The sequence below is a fragment of the Pongo abelii genome, chromosome 5 (genome assembly GCF_028885655.2).
Source record: "Pongo abelii isolate AG06213 chromosome 5, NHGRI_mPonAbe1-v2.0_pri, whole genome shotgun sequence".
Taxonomy (NCBI): Eukaryota; Metazoa; Chordata; class Mammalia; order Primates; family Hominidae; genus Pongo; species Pongo abelii.
In genome coordinates this window covers 87,653,270-87,671,096 of record NC_071990.2, presented here as the reverse complement: position 1 = coordinate 87,671,096, position 17,827 = coordinate 87,653,270, and the positions used below count along the sequence as shown (strand labels likewise).

The 17,827-nt window shown below is 40.4% G+C and overlaps 1 protein-coding gene across 1 annotated transcript in view; it reads right to left on the bottom strand.

Annotated features, from left to right (window-relative positions):
• HTR1E (5-hydroxytryptamine receptor 1E) overlaps nt 1-13,125 on the bottom strand; it is an 87,419-nt gene extending 74,294 nt beyond the window's left edge. The window contains exon 1 of the mRNA XM_002817117.5: nt 12,629-13,125. The gene's annotated coding sequence lies outside the window, so the exon portion shown is untranslated. The remainder of the gene's footprint in view (nt 1-12,628) is intronic.
• Between the last annotated feature and the right edge of the window lie 4,702 nt (nt 13,126-17,827).

The following is a 17,827-nucleotide window of genomic DNA, read 5'->3' as shown; positions in this document are numbered from 1 at the left end:
ATGCACTTCGTCTCTATCAGAACTTTGTAAGGCCTTACACAAAGGTTCTCTACTCAAAGAATAGTTTGCATTTTAATAACAGGCAATGTAGATATCTGAAAATATTTTTAAATAATAGAAGTTGAAAGGCAGCCTGGATGTGAATAGTATGACTTTAAATATAAGATAACATGTACTTTTTCAAGCAGAATAGTGAAATTTTGTATAATTCAAGGGAAATAACCTGACTCTTAATATTTAACAATGATTATGAATTTGAACATAATATTCTTATTTAGAAAATGTTTTATTCACTCTGCATTTAGGTATTAGACTAATTTGTGATGGAAAATTTCACTATGCAGCTGTGTCTTCATTTGCCATATGCCACATTCTCTCCAAGCCAGACATGATGAAATCTGATTTACATTTGGGAGAGACCAGCTGCCTCCCCAGTAAATACGTTCACTCAGTGCTTGGTTAGGTAACGGGAGCCTACTAACTAAGAGCCAGATGATTCAAGCATTCTGCAAAGAGCAACTGGTTTAATAGGAAGGTATATTAAAAAAGACAACAACACTGTGAAAGGTGCTAAATAAAACATGGTGAAAGGTACAGTTACTTGTTAAAGTAGAAATTATAATAATAAAATGTATTTTAATTTTAATTAAAATTAAATAAATTTAATTAAACTTATTGTAATAAAAGTAATAATTTTTAGTTACAAGTTATGATAACCTATAATCCTACAGTAGCATCTGGTTATTGCTAGTAACTTAAATCTATTTTCTGACCTCCTGGTCTACCTCAAAAACTTTTGATAGAAATGTTCAAATATGTGGACGGAAACTTCTGAAAGCTTAATACTCAAATATATCATAAAGATGACGATATGCTTAGCTCTTGAGAAAGAACAACAAGCAGAGAAAAGAGAAGACCTAAATTTGAATTTTAGCTTGGCTGCTAAATCTCTGCATGAGTGAAATAAGTCATTTACTCTCCTGTGTTTTCTTTCTGCCTTCAAAATAACAACAGCAGCAGCAGGGACACACTTACGTAGTAATTAAAATATACCAGGTACTGTTCTAAGCACTTTTTCACATATTAACTTACTTAACCCTGCAAAACCTCTCTGAGGTGATATTAGCATTATTTTCATTTTATAGGTAGGGAAGCTGACTGGGGAAAGGTCATGTAACCTTCCCTCGTTACACTGTCAGTGACGGAACTAGGATTCAGCTCCAGAATCTGTCTTAATTGCAACTCATTTTCGTCAATTGAGAGGGTAAAAATCTCTGGATTATTAAAGACATTTTAAAAGACAAATGACAGAAATCTTCTTAAATTGGCGTAAGTGAGAAGGAGACTTTACTTGCTCATGAAACTTCAGTGTCAAGTGTAGATCAGGCACAGGTGGATCCAGAAACTTAAATAATATAGTCAAGAATCTTTCTCCATCTCTTGGCTCTTCCTTCCTCCATGTAAAGTTTTATCCTCAGGAGGCACTCCCCTTATGTTGGGTCCCTGTAGTTCCTGGCATGTGTCCTTAAATCTCCAAATCCAGTGTAGGTGACGGCACCTGAACACCTCTCAACTGAGCGTCATTGATTCCAATTGGTCTGCTTGGATCATGGCCCATCCCTGAATCAATCACAGTGCCCTGGAGAACAAGATGTTTGGATGGGCCTGGGTCCCATGTCACTCTTGGAGCCAAGGGTGCATTCAGTGTGACCTGAACCATGTGGGCCAAAAACGACAGATGGCCACCCCAATTAGATTGTTACTTCAGCAATTTCCAGCATTAAAAGCCTGCAAATTTCTGCCAGTGGGAGGTGAGAGGAAGTGGTAGGGAAGAGGGAAGAGAAGACTGTGGTGTATATATTTATACTTGGATTACCAAACCTCATTTCCCCCTAGTGACTTCAAGGACTCCTTTGCTACTTTTACTAAGATAACTAGAATAACGAATGACAAAGACTTATGTAAAAATTTTCTTTTCATGCTATAATTTTATAGTATAAAAACTGACAACCACCTAAAAGTCCAATAGTAATGACTGGTTAAATAAGATATAGTATATCCATACAACAGAATATTATATACTTATTAGAAATGATGTTTTCAAATAGTAATTATATGTGAAACTTATTAAATAGATAATGTTTGCAGCCATAAAAAAGAATCAGTTCATGTCCTTTGCAGGGACATGGATGAAGCTGGAAGCCATCATTCTCAGCAAACTAACACAGGAACAGAAAACCAAACACCACGTGTTCTCACTCATAAGTGGGAGTTGAACAATGAGAACACATGAACACAAGGCGGGGAACATCACACACTGGGGCCTGTCATGGGGTGGAGGGTAAGGGGAGGGAGAGCATTAGGACAAATACCTAACGCATGCAGGGCTTAAAACCTAGATGACGGGTTGATAGGTGCAGCAAACCACCATGGCACATGTACACCTATGTAACAAACCTGCATGTTCTGCACGTGTATCACCAAACTTAAAGTAAAATTTAAAAAAAAAAGGAAAAGAAACTACTTCACAATTGTTGGAATTGATTTAAAAAATCTGAATTCAATTATTAACTATATTTCTTACAGTTCATCCAAATTCCACTTTGGATATAGTCAATATTTACTAATTTATGTTGTTGAATCAATAAATGGAAATATCATTTAAAAATAATGTTAATTAGAAAAAGCAGGATACAAGAAAAGTATATAATGTACTCTTGATTTCATTGAAAAAGAAACCACTCTTTTCTCCCTATAGAGAGGGAAAGCACTAAGGCAGAAATTCATCAAAGTATCAATAGTGGCTGCCTGTTGGTGGTGACAATAAGAGTAACTTTAACTACATTTTTTACACTTTTCTGCATTTCCAAATTTTCTACAATGAACATGTGATATACTTATAAGCAAGAAAAAAATCCCTTAAAGTGGTTGAATGGAGAAGTTTGAACTTTACTTGTTTTGTATCTGCCAAATTTATGCGAATTTACAGTGAGAGAAGAAATGTAGATAACACAAGAATCAAACAAAAAGAACTCTTTGAGATAACCAAGAGTTGGTTTTATTTGCCTACTTCAAAGGTTGTTTTGTGAGTTCTTAAGTAACTATAAATATTTATACAGGTGTGCCCAATTCAAGGGCACTTGCTATAATGCCAGAAAATTAAAATAATAAGATAAGGATAATTATTTATATTACAAAATATTAATGATATCACAAGATCACATAAGCATTGTACAATTCCACTAGATACATAGAAACCTTCTCTGTGCTTTTTTTTTTTTTTTGAGACAGAGTTTCGCTCTTGTTGCCCAGGCTGGAGTGCAATGGCGCGATCTCGGCTCACCATAACCTCCGCCTCCTGGGTTCAAGCGATTCTCCTGCCTCAGCCTCCTGAGTAGCTGGGATTATAGCCATGTGCCACCACGCATGGCTAATTTTGTATTTTTAGTAGAGACAGGGTTTCTTCATGTTGGTCAGGCTGGTCTCAAACCCCTGACCTCAGGTGATCCGCCTGTCTCGGCTTCCCAAAGTACTGGGATTACAGGTGTGAGCCACCATGCCCGGCCTCTGTGCATTTTAATTATGGTTCAGTTTCTAAAAATTCTGTTTGCAAGCCACTTTTCAGGGGAGCATATCTAATGTGTTCAGCAAGATAAGATTGAACCATATAAAGTTATTGTAAAACTTGGGGTAGCTGGATTTGATACATACACTTAAAACGTAACTGATAAAAATCATATCTAGTTACTTCAGTTGTCCTCAAAGGACCATGGAGTAGAAGCTGAAACATATAGTCATCTTCATCATTGTCATTATGACCATCATCTCATTTTTTTAGATTTCAGCATAATTTTATATATAGCCATGCATCATACATTCTGAGAAATGCATTGTTAGGCAATTTCATCATTGTGTGAACATCAGGATGTGTACTTCCACAAACCTAGATGGTGTAGCCTACTGTACACCTAGGCTCTGTGGCATAGCCTATTGCTTCTAAGCTACAAAGCCAGACAGCATGTTACTGTATTGAATACTCTAGGCAAGTGTAACACAATGGTATTTGTGTATCTAAACGTAGAAAGGGTACAGTAAAAATACGGTATAAAGATAAAAAATGGGACACTTGTGTAGGGAACTTACCATGAATGGAGTCTGCAGGATTGGAAGTTGCTCTGGGTGAGTCAGTGAGTCAGTGTTGAGGGAATATGAAGGCCTAATACATTACTGTACACTACTGTAGACTTTAAAAACACTGTACACTTAAGCTATACCTAATTTGTAAAAACCATTTTTTCTCTCTCCAATAATAAGTTAACCTTATCTTACTATAACTTTTTTAATTAGGCCGGGTGTGGTGGCTCATGCCTGTAATCCCAGCACTTTGGGAGGCCGAGGCAGGTAAACCACCTGAGGTCAGGAGATTGAGACCAGCCTGGCCAACATAGTGAATCCCCATCTCTACTAAAAATACAAAATTTATCCGGGCATGGTGGCACATGCCTGTAATCCCAGTTACTTGGGAGGCTGAGGCAGGACAATTGCTTGAAACTGGGGAGGCGGACGTTGCAGTGAACTGGGATCAACACGCCACTCCACTCCAGTCTGGGAGGCAAGAAAGAAACGTCATTTCAAAAAAAAAACAAAAAGAAAAACAAAAACAAAAAAAACCAAACTTTTAAATTAAAAAAACCTTTTTGACTCTTTTTGTAATAACACTTAGCTTAAAACACATTGTATAGCTATACAAAAATATTCTCATTATTTATAACCTCATTTTATAAACTTTTTTCTGTTTTTAAAACTTTAAATTTTTTCTTTCCTTTTCAAACTTTTTTGTTAAAAACTAAGATACTCACGCCTGTAATCCCAGCACTTTGGGAGACTGAGGCGGGCGAATCATTTGAGGTCAGGGGTTCGAGACCAGCATGGCCAATATGGTGAAATCCCGTCTCTACTAAAAATTCAAAAAATTAGCTGGGCATAGTGGTGAGTGCCTGTAATCCCAGCTACTAGGAAGCTGAGGCAGGAGAATTGCTTGAACCTGGGAGGCAGAGGCTGCAATGAGGCGAGATTGTGCCACTGCAATGAGGCGAGATTGTGCCGCTGCACTCCAGCCTGGGCGACTGAGACTCCATCTCAAACAAACAAACAAAACTAAGATACTGACACATTAGCCTCAGCCTATACAGGCTCAGGATTATCAGTATCACTGTATCTATTTACACATCCTGTCCCATTGGAAGGTCCTTCAGGGGCAATAACATGCATGGAGCTGTCATCCCCTGTAATAACAATGCTGTTTTCTGGGATACCTTCTGAAGGACCTGCCTGAGGCTGTTTTACAGTTAAACTTCTTTTTACCTTTTTTTTAAATTAAGTAGGAACACACCCCAAAATAATGATAAAAAGTATAGTACAGTAAATATAAAAACCAGTAACATAGTTGTTTATTATCATTAGCAAGTATTATATACTATACATAATTGTATGTGCTATACTTTTATACAACTGGCAGCACAGGTTTGTTTACATCAGCCTCATCACAAGCACATGAGTGATACATTGTGCTACAACAACACTGCAATAGCGATGATGTCACTAGGCTGTAGGAATTTTTCAGCTCCATTATAATTTGTGGGACCACTGTCATATATGTGGTTTGTGGGTGACCAAAATATTGTCAGTGTGCTGCATGGTTGTCTATTATCTTATTTTATCCTGGTAAGTCTGTTATTATCATCACTTTTATGAGAGAACTAAGGTATGAAACAAATAAATGGCTTTTCCAAGGTCACACACAGAGCAAGGTGTAAAATTCGCATCTCTTCTTTTTTTTATTTTTTTAATTTATTTATTATTGTTATACTTTAGGTTTTAGGGTACATGTGCGCAATGTGCAGGTTAGTTGATTTGCTGTTCTTATATCACCATCTATAAAGTGGAACTGGATTCTCAGCATTAATAAAACTAATAAAATCTTGATATTGTATAGAGCTTTATATTTTACAAATTCTTTGACACAGATTATCTAATTTCAGTCTGAGAACATGACTATGAGATAAAAATATGAGGTGATACTGAATTGAGTCTTTATCAAACAGCTTCTCATGTCTTATCATATTGCGGCAGGCAGTATCTCAGGTGGCTCTCAATGATTTGGTTCCTCTAGGTATTCCTCCCACTGTGTAATCCCTTCCCTTTGAATTAGGCTGGAACTAGTGACTTGTCTCTAATGAGGAACACAGCAGAAGCCATGGGATATCACTTCTGATATCAGGTACAAAAAGACTGTGGCTTCTGTTTTGCCATCTTTCAATCTTAGCCCTTGCTCCAAGGAGAGCAAGCTGCAACATCTGCATGAAGCACTCTGTTTTGTTAGTAGCCCTATAAGGAGGTCCATGTGGTAGCAAAACAACGTCTCCAGCCAGCAGCCAGCTGGGACCTGAGGCTTGTCAACAGCCACATGAGTGAGCTTGGAAGCATATCTTTCCCCAGTTGAGCCTTGAGATGTCTGCAGTCTTGGTTGAAACTTTGCAGCCTGTGAGTGAAAGACCTGAGCCAGAGGACCTAGCTAAGCCATACCCAGATTCCCAACCCATAGAACTATGATAATAGAGATAATAAAAATGTGTTGCTTTAAGTCATTAGGTTTTGGGGTAATTTATTATTTAGCAATAATGAATACACATATTTAATCCTCATAATAGCCCTATGACATAGTACTGTTATGCGAGCCCTAACAAATGAGGAAACTGAGGTTTAGAGATGTGAAAGCAGTTAATGAATGACAGAGCTGGGATATGAACCTGGCTTTCTGGACTCCAGAGCTTGGGCTTGAGCCCCATGCTGTGTTACCCGCTAGGAGTATAACACAAGGCGCAGTTTGACATCACAGGTGACAGTGAGTCACAATAGCATACTTTGTTTTGAGAAACTTCCCTGAAAGGAGGCTGAGGTAGACAGGGCATGTATTATTGTCCCCATTGTAATGATGACAGACCGTGCAGCTCATACAGCCAAGAGAATGGGGTATTAACCCAGGCCTTCTGACCCCAGGTCCGTAGAGTTGAGCCTGTGCTTCACCGCCACACTGGCACAGTGGCACTCACTGTACATTCAGCAAGCCCTGAGGAAGCTGGAGGGAGGTTAGCTGACATCCACAGGGCAGGTCAATTTGTTCCCTGGAGAGCATTCCATGAGATGCAAATATCTTCACACAGGCCTGGGTTAATACCCCATCCTCTTGGCTGTGTGTAGACCCTCTCACTCTTAGATTCAGACTCATTTTACTAAACAGGCAAAACATAGCTACAAATTTCACATATTTTAATATAACAGGAATATGTGGTAATAGTAACAATAATATGTAATCATTAATTGTTAATTAAATGCATGCTAATGGTACATAAGTCTGAGACAGGGCACTCAGTACACTTAATGCAATGTGAGAGATTATCTCAAAGCCAATGGGACCTAGCTGGACATCTTTTGTGCTGGAGAAATTACTCCATCTGCATCACAGGAGCATTGCCTCTGTCACCAAGTTGAAAGTAATCAATTTTTGTGACCTTTGAGATTTTGCTTCCTCTAAAGTCATTTTTCATCCTTTCTTGGTAAGATGCTTCATTTATATGTAAGTCACTAAACCCTGGGGTCAGTAAAGTCTGGTTCTCGAATGCCTGGGACATAAAATAAAACCTCGGGTGGTCTTAGAAACAGGCTTACTGTATTGCAGAGAGGGTGAGGAGATTTACCAGTTTACAATCTATGAAATAAAATATGCTTGCCAATATGAATGTATCTTGTAAATGATGTATTTGCTAATTACAAATTAACTTACATATTTAATGCTTGATTTTTTAGAGCATCTGTGTAAGGAACTGAATTAGGCTCAGAAGGAAAGAATGATAAGAAAGTTAAAAAGGCTCAAATGAAAGCATAATAAAAGAGGAAATCATGCTTCTTTCTTTAAATGTTAAATTATGATGAACTATATGGTAGGATAGTGTTTATGGATTACTCTATATCAAATTCTTATGTTAGGTAACAAATACTTCCTTGATTAGGGCAGAGTTCAACATTAAAATTTGCAGTATGTAATGAAGTTTAAAATGTAAGGTACTTAAGTAAATATACAATTCTTGTTTACTTACAGGAAAGAATTAATTACAATGACAAACTACACTGTCAGAAATCATATAAGGATAAATATTACTGAATTCAGAGGGATGAGTTTGGAATGTGGAATCCTTTTCTGTAGGTTCTTCTTCCTCCATCTTCCTCAGATGAGATGGGCTTTCCTTTCCCATTTTTCTTGGATGCTAACAGCATCTTTTATACCTCTCAGGCATGTTTTCTGCCCAACAGTGTACAAGCGCAATATAAATCCCTATGATTATATTGTTGCTAACCAGGCAAGCTATTGTAGCTAGCCACCTTACTGAGCTCTCTCATTCTTTCTAATGGCAGTTTGATTTATCCCCTTGAATTTTCCTAGTAGCTAATTATTTAATCTGTAATTAATAATAAAGCTTTTCCCTGACCAATATTTATAACACTTCCCTCCCTCCCTCCCTCCCTCCCTCCTTCCCTTCCTTCCTTCCTTCCTCCCTCCCTCCCTCCCTCCCTCCCTAATTGGGTCATTAGGAGGATCTGAGAGTTTTAGAACTGCTAGCTGCTGCTGCTGGTAGCTATTTCTCAAAATATTTTCTTCTTGCTATAAAATGCCTTCCTTCTCATACCAGATTTCATAAAGACCTTCCATCTGGTCTGCACTGATAACTAGAATCCAGAGATGCTCATTCCTCTTACAACTTGTAGTTTAAAGTGATCCAGATGCAGAAGGATTAGGTTTTATAGCTTCTTCTAAAGGATTATGTCTTCCTAATCCTACAAATGCATGTGTTGAGAATTGATCAGCATGAGAGAGTGCTAACAATAAACGTATTAAAGTGTCCAGTTTTTCATTTGATATGTTTTAGGGGAATACAACAATGGGATCAAAACACTGACATCTATTTAGGTAAGGACTGCAGTAAACCAGATAATCCACATTGGATGAGACAAAATAAGAGAACTAAAAATGAAAGACAAAATTATAGTCAAACTGTATTAGAAAGAGGGTTCTCAAGAATTTTATCAATTTGTTGTGATCCGGGAATATGCCAATTGATTGAATGATCTCTATAAATTCTGGTTCTCAGTTTCTTAATCCACAAAATGTGGGAACGAATAAAAAGTAGCTGGGATTTTGATGAAAGTCCTTTCATCGCCAGGAAGATGAACTTTGGTAAGTTGACTGACCTAAACCCCAAATTTTAGGGGCCACAATACTGGTTCTAGAAAATGATTCAGGGAGGAGAAAACAAGAAAGAAGTTAGTCACTCAAGTGCTGCCGCCCCATTTCTCTTCCCTGTTCATCTGTCCCTGCATCACTTATGATGGCACACTCATCTTCAATGTTTCCCTGGGGTTTACGTTCATATAATTTCACACATAATACAAATCTGGTAGGTGCAGAAGAAAGGAGCATAAAGCATGAGATGCTAAACTCACCTCTGCCTTGAGATGGCCTTGATAATTTATGGCATAAAAAGTAAGTTCCTATTTGGTAGAAATTCAGTTTTTGATCAGTGTCAAGCTTATTTTTTTGTGTAAATAAGCTTGTAGAAATAGAGGGAATGCTTTCCCACATTAGAGTGTTAGATTTGATCTTTCACTTTTAAAGGGTAGTGTAGAAATAGAATTCCAGGGTGGGCAATCAAAAGAAACATGAAAAAAATGATCTGTGTGTAAAAGTGAGATGTAGGGAATTAGACTTGAGTAATGAGAAGATGATACAAAAGTTCAGGGCCTGAGGCTTTCTGCAAAGAGACCTACTTTCTTTTCTTTTCTTTTTTTGAGACAAGGCCTTGCTCTGTCACCTAGGCTGTAGTGCAGTGGCACGAACTTGGCTCACTGCAACTTTGGCTTTCTGGGCTCAAGTGATCCTCTCACTTCAACCTCCCAAGTAGCTGGGACTACAGGTACACACCACTATACTTGACTCATTTTAAATATTTTGTAGAGATGAGGTCTCATTATTTTGCTCAGGCTGGTGTCGAAATCATGGGCTCATGTGATCCTCCTGCCATGGCCTCCCAAAGTGTGGGAATTACAGGTGTGAGCCATCATGCCTGGCTGAGATCTACTTTTCATCTGCAGCCTTGGTATCTTGGTGGTGGTGGTGGTTGGGGGGGGGGGTAGCATATTGAGCCCACCTGGGGAATGGGCGGTGCTTGAGCCAGGTGGGGACAATGTGCTGCGAATGATACACCTTATTTCCCTCTTCAATAATAACCCCATCACACAGCAGGAAATTGAAATGTATTGCAGTGTTACCTGAACTGGAGATGTGTCCTGGATTTTGTCTCTTCCTAGGCACCACTTCTGAGAAACCCTGACTTTGTTATCTTCCTCAGAAGAATGGAAACTTATTTACATGATTGCTGCTGACCAGGCATCAATAAGAAGAAATGGGGAGCAAATATTTTGTATAGACACCAGAATGGCTAACAAAGGTGACATCACGCTGAGTTGCAAGGGAGGCACCATTCCCTTGCGCAAATGTTGAGAGACATGAGCCATCGTCTCCATGCACTTGGTCTGGGACTAGGCCTTGAATGAAGTCATTATGGCAGAAGAGGAAAGAATGAAAACTTGATCTTACTATGTTTGTGATGTTGATTTCTGTGGAATTTAAAACTTGTCAGCTGGTGGATACACATTGTTAATTTGAATACTCTTCATTATAAAAATAATCTGCTAAGTTTTCATCCCTGGAAATTGTTATGAAAGCGAAAACAAGCACCTAAAGGAATATTTGAACATGCATATACCTAATGACCAGAGTCATGGCTACACTTTAAAAGGCTCCTTTCTAGCTCTGTTACTAGAAGTCTCAATTGAGATCTATAGCAATCCTTGGAGCTTCTGCAGCCCATGTCATATGATGATGACACAATAGTTAAGTTTTATCAACAATGATGAATCAGGATTTCAGTGAGTTTCTCTATATAGCTCTCTTAGTGATGAAATACCTCTATGCAGCAAAACAGTTAGTGGTGAGGTGCCGTGCAATTTTAGAAATAAGCAACATACTCTGTTTTAAATATGATACAGAAACTGAGCTGAGTCCCACTTAGGAGGTCCGTTTCATCATCACAACTCCGTGGGCTGGAGGCTAAAGCTCTGAAGGGAGAAAAAACTGAGGCAGGCATATTTTGTGCATTTGTTAAATGGGCCTCAAATGCCTCCATTCATTTTTTTGTTGAAGACAGGGTCATTTCACTTAATTCAGCAGGAAAGCAACTGTACCAGAAACAGAAAAGCTGTCTCAATCTTCTCTGTATTTCAAAGGTATTTCACATATGCTCCTCATGAAGGAGACTGCACAGGGAATCAGACCCACGTGCCTGCTTTGCCTCTCTTGCGCAGGGTTAAGTAAGGGAAGCCCCTGATTCACAAGTGCATCCTGGCTGTTTAAGGTTATGCATATTGTGTCTGAATGTATAACTATGGTAAATATATATTCTGGAACAATGTTAAATTCAGCTTAGGACGATATACTGCTTAGAGCTTTGAGGGAAAACATAAGAATGATGAAATGAGCCTAAATTATTTTGGGAAAAACACTGCTCCCCCGACCCATTTGACGATCTATTATTTCCTCCTGGGCTGCTCCCTCCCCAAGAGATTTGGTGCAGGAGGCAAGGAAGGACAATTAGAAAGGTTAGGAAGAAGCACCTTGGGATGATGACACCATCTGCCTTATCCTTCTAACTCAAGGACAAGCAGCGTTGGGTTGAATACAAGGTCCTTTCTTCCAAAACTGGGCACAGGCAGAAATATACATATAGATGCAAAACCACTACGATCCTGTAATAGCAGCTGGAATCACTTCCCTTTTGACTCAATTTCCTTTCCTTTTCATTAGGCAGGGGATCAGCCTCTCACCTTGTAGTATTGGGTGGAGATGGCTTAAGACCGAACTTCTCATCTTAACTCTTACCTCCAAGATTTATTTTGTATTTTTAAAAAAATGAGCCTGCCTCATTACCTCCTCACCTGGGTATTTTGTTTATCAGGACTGAGCACAGTATTATTTTCTGAGGGCTGGAGCAACAGTGCAGTCCTTTCTAATCAAAGGTTTTTTAATCAGCTGGCTTTGAAATCACACAGTTCTCCCGGGGTCCCTGGAGCACACCACCTCCCTGTGATTTCTACTCAAGTTTTCCCCGGCACCCCCCAGCACCCGTTCCATGCCTATTTAATGTTTAAGCTGCCTCTAATCCTTTTGCAAGGAAGCAGGATGAAATGCTCAAACCACATTTATACACAATGTTGATTCTCAGGTTCACACATTTGAGGAATTGTTTGAACAAGAAATGCTCTCTGTACTATAATCCAGCGTGCAGGCACAGTGCCCGGGCGACCCTCATAGTCTCCCACCGACACCCCGCATCCCAACTCCCGCCGCCTTTGCGCCTCAAAGCTGGCAAACATCCCCAAGCCAGAGCTGGAGTACCTGGAGTGGGTGGGGGTAAGAAGGGAAGCCAGGTCGTCCCGGAAGGTGTGCGCCCCTCACCTTGTGGTCGGTGCGTGCAGCCGCGCCGCACTGGGCAAACCGGCACGTCCCGCTGGCTCCAGAAGTCTCACTCGGAACCCGCTCCTTTTTCTCCTGAGCTGGATCAAAGCACTGCTTCTCTCAACATTCGATTCTGGAGTACGTTGAGCCCAGGGCGTTCTCCCCGCCAGCGTCCTTGCCCGCGCCAGTGCTCGCCGGGGTGCGGCGAGACAGAACCTTGGGAGCGCGGCGCGCGGGGCAGCCCGAGGCACCGCTGGTGGCAGGCGCTGCGCTTCGCCGAGTCTGGGCGCCGGGACTGGAAGAGGAGGCGAGAGGGAGAGAGCGGGGAAGAGGAGGAGGAGGAGGAGCAGGAGCATGGGCAGGGGCAGTCTGCTAAATCATCTACGCAGGTCGCAGCCTCCCGGGACACCGTGAACGGAGAGGGGGGTAGTGGGGGCGGGATGAAAAGATGAGCCCGGGTGTGAGGCAGGTGGTATTGTGAACTGGAGGTCGCAGCTCCGAGGTACTCCAGGTCTTGCTTAGGTTATAAAAGAGAAATTCTGGAGCTGATGGCGCCTTAGGGCTCCCGGTTGCAAACACTAGAGGGCAGGGCTGTCCATGTTATAAACCGGGCCTGCGGGGTTGGAGGTGTGGGCAAGGGACTCACCTCCTGAGCCCCTTGCCGGCCACAGCCCTGGCGGAGAAGGGGAAAATAGATACAACAAGGGGGCAGACTCTACTCCCCTCTTCTGTAGCGAGCCTGGGTTGAGGAGGGAGAGGAACGGCGGGAGCAGTTGACGGGTTTGCACGCTTTCTCTACGCGGTTCCAACGGCAAACAGACCCTCTGGAGGTGCATTTCTTAGCTCTCCTCCAGGGGAGATTACAGTCAACATCCACAGGACGCCTCAAGGAGAGAGATTACAAGGAAGGGGTGAGGGAGAAGTGGACGAAAATTGGGGTGGGTCAAAGTGGAAGGGGGGAAGAGAGGTGGGGAAAGCGGTGAAGAAAAGGAGACGGAGGGTGGAGTGGTTGGGGCTGAAAGACCTGCTGAAGCAGCCTTGTCATTTTTTTTTTTTTTTGAGGGAAGTCTACCTGGGCGCCATCTCAGGTTGTCAGAGGGCTTTGTGCTCTTCTGAGGGTGCCAGGGGCTGTTCTTTTCGTTGTTCTGCTGCCGCAAGGTCGGAAAAGTTAAGCTGGGAGGGACTTTACAGAATCCTGGCATTGCTAAAAGAAGCTTCCTTACGGCTGGTTGGTTATTCTCTGTGGAGAACTTGGGTGACTCAACATTGAAGCCTAACATGGATTGAGCCCCTGCCATTGTAAAAAAGAAAATCAGATTGTTCAAACTAGCCATAAAATGAACTAGACAATCTTATGGAGACAGTATGATCTGTAGACAGCCTGATACACAAACCTTAGAGTTGAAAGGACCTTGGAAACCATGTAGGCAACTTGGGTAGCTTCCCCAAACACCTGCCTCACACTTTTCTTTCTGGTTTGTAGCCTTATGGCTGATTTGAAAAACACTTTAAGTTATTTATTTATTTTTTGAAGTTTGGCAATTCTAAACCAAATGAAACCCTTCTTCAGTTCAAAAAGCGAGCCCGTGTGCCCTTCCTCCTGCCTTCTGGAGTGCCTCTCAAGGCCAGCAGGGGCTGACTGATGGATTATCAGGGGAATTTCACTGAGCAAGAGAAAGGAAGTTTGGTAAACTATAGTCTTAAATTGTGATTTGCTTCTGTTAATCCCATTAAACTGAGAATAGGCTTTAGACTGAAGTCTAACAGGAGGATGAGGTGGAAATACATTTTCCTACTAAAGATGACACATCTTGAAGTTTGTTTGATGATAAAGGTGTTACGTAAAAATAAACAGAACAAGAATCATTCCTCATTTTAAAAAAGAATCTTATAGGACTGAAGATATTTTAGATATCCCAAGAGAGTAAGTAAGGACATTGTTTTACTCTTGCAAGTTTGGAGTTCCTCCAAAATATAAAGGAAATATGAGTTTGTTAAATTGCTTCATTTAAAATTGATTTACCTATTTTTTGGTTATTACAACATAAGGAACTATGGAAACAAATATTATACACTTGGAAATTATCCTGAACATACCTCAGAATACCCGCTTTTTGGCAGATGTTCAGCTTTATGAAGTGTCTGATTATTTTCAAGCTATTAATTAACTTCTGGCATATATTCCACTAGTTTTAATAAAATCAATGCTCTCTTAATCAAGAGCTGCTAATTCAATTTGTATTACCCATTTGAGTTTCCAATGGCCTCTATGAGTGCTTTAAGATTGCAGGTATATGTAAATCACATCCCCATTTCATAATAGAGAACTCCTTATCAGTTAAAAAAAACTATAAGGATTGCCTGGAGCCCTGGGCATCTGGCATAAAAAAGTCATCAACTTGCAGCAGGAACTCAAAAGTCATTATGAAGCAATTAACTTATCAAATCCACTCATTCATTACTTCAAAAAATGTTGATAAATATCTACCATGTTTGAGGCATGAGGCAACTTCTAGGACTAAAATAACGAAGAAACAGTTTATTCTCTCAGTAGGAAGACTAATTCCCAAACTAGTAAATCCATTCCAGAGTAACAGTTTGGAGAAGGGGGAAGTACAGGATGTTATGGGAGCACAAAGGAGGGCAATCTAATCCAGGTTTTAGGACCAGGGAGTAATTTCTGGAAGTGGTACTGGCAGTGGTGATGTGTATAGACGGTGGGGTGGTTGATAGTGGTTGGGAGAGGGAAAAATCATGAACAATGGATTCCCTCTATCTCCAAGACAATCCTAATTACATTTGTTAATTTTTCACTTGGATGCTGGAACTTCACATTAATAGATGAGGAAGCAAGCAGGCACATGGTACATTTTTCTGCTAGAAGTAAGACTACAAGTTTTGTGAGGCAGGAACTGTGTATAACTTGTTCATCACATGATTATAGAGAAGAATCAAGATTCTGGTTGACATTGTCTGTCATTTGCTACCTCCATCACGGAAGTGGGAATGAAACATGAAGGGAAGGCATTATGGTGGCGAGGGAGCTCACATTTCTGAGCTCACACCATCCTAGGTGCTCTCCATACACTATTCCACTAAACAATTTCAACAACCCTGTGACATGGTTCTCTCATTTTACTGTTGATTTCAAAGACTGAGCTTCAAATTGCATTTTATATCTGTGGTGTGACAGAGGCCAGAGGGAGAGAGTGAAATGTTTATAGGTAGGTTTCAACGTTTGTCAGCTTTCAGGAAGTTATGCTATGGTAACCAAGCATAACCCCCAAATCTCAGTGGCTTGCTATGGTAGAAGTTAGTGGCTCGCTAATAAAAGTATTAGCTGTGGATTGTCTGAAGCTCCATTTGGGGATCCAGACTGATGAAGCCAGGCCATTTTTATGGTAGAGGGAAGAGTAATGGGGGAATATCACAATGGTTCTTAAAGCTTCAGCTGAATTATAAGATCACTTACGCTCACATTCCATTGGCTATCCCAAATCATATGGCTAAGCCTGATGTCAACTGAATAAAAAGCAGGTTTCCTCCACTGGGAAGGATTCCAGGCTTCTGTAGAGATGGGCCTGGGGTCACAATATTTTGTGAATAAATTATTAAATTGACAACAATCTCCAGCAATGCTTTTGAATGAAGGCATTTTCACTATAAAATGTTTTATTTGTTGATACTATTGGCTAACTATGTTCACCAACCTCACGATACAGGGAGCAAAATAATGAATTTAGGTTGATTAGCTTAATTAACTAGAATATAGCTTAACTGATTAGAATACATCATCTAGATCTAAACTGTTCAGGGAACAGTTGGCAAGGTGGCCTTGCACTGAGAAAAAACTCTACTCTCTGGCCGAAAACTGGCTCTTACTCCGTGTTGGCATGTGCTAATATTTGTTCCCAGGAGGAAATAATTAAGGCAAACTTGGTAGAACAAAACCTCAAGCTCTAGTGGTCTTGACAGTGGTTCATGATCAACACATTTTTTTTCATCAAAAGTAATCATGAGAAGCAGCTCACTTACTCATGAGTAGAAATAGTTGATACATTTTCAATAACTATTTCTTGAACACCTCCAACCTGGAAGTTTGAAAGAGATATAGGACTTGGTCCCTTCTCTAAAGGAACTGAAAACCCAAGGTAGGTGAAGGTATTTACATGAATGACTACATGAAGGAGCTGAAGGAGCAGAGAAGCCTCTACGGAGGAATTGGGGCTTTGGAAAGATGTATAGAGTCTGAGTAGGCCCTCTTGGTGTAGGGCTAATTTTTCTGTCTTCCTGCCCTCCAGTGCATGCTTCTCTTTGCTCCAGGGAGCTATCACTATGTGCCATGCATGTGCATCTGGAGACTCACCAGCCTAACCCTTTTCTCAAATGGACAGGCCAGAAGCCCCGTGTTATGACCATGTGGGCTAAACAATTATGTCCCTTTGCCCGTGTGTTCTTTTTTTTCATTTTTATGAATTTTTCATTTTTGTGGGTATATAGGAGGTATATATATTTATGGAGTACATGAGTACTACAAGCATGCAATGTGAAATAAGCATTACAAACAATTAAATTATACTCTTTATTTTAAAATGTACAATTAAGTATTATTGACTATAGTAACCCTGTTGTTCTATCAAATAGTAGGTCTTATTCACTCTTTCTATTTTTTTGTACCCAAGTCCCTGTATTATTAAATAAATAACTTACAAGTGGAAACCATGAAGGCACAAAAAACAAGCAGTATGCAGATCAAGGTTTGGAAACTGGTGTGAAGGACAGGGTGGCTGCTTTTGAAAGTGACACATCTATTCATGCATAGGCATTCTCGTAATGGAGAACTCCTTTGTTTCTGCCACTCCTGAGTCCTAGTCAAAGCTGGCAGTCCTTGTTATGTGTTCATAGGTGGTCTTTGGTGATTCGGGAGGTGATTCGTTGATGTTAGGGCAGCTCCCTGCTTTCACCGTTCTGCTTGACAATATGTAGGCTGGCCATCAAGCATTCTGACTCTAGAGTGAAACTTCAGGGTTCAGACACCAGCTCCACTACTACAGCAGAGTGACCTTAGACCAACTTGTTGTATATTTGTCTCAGTTTCCAACATCTTTAGAACGGGGATGATAGGATGATAAGTCTTGTATGAGGGTTTCTCACATGAGACAGTGCATTAAAGTTCATGGCACGGTGGCTGGCACACAG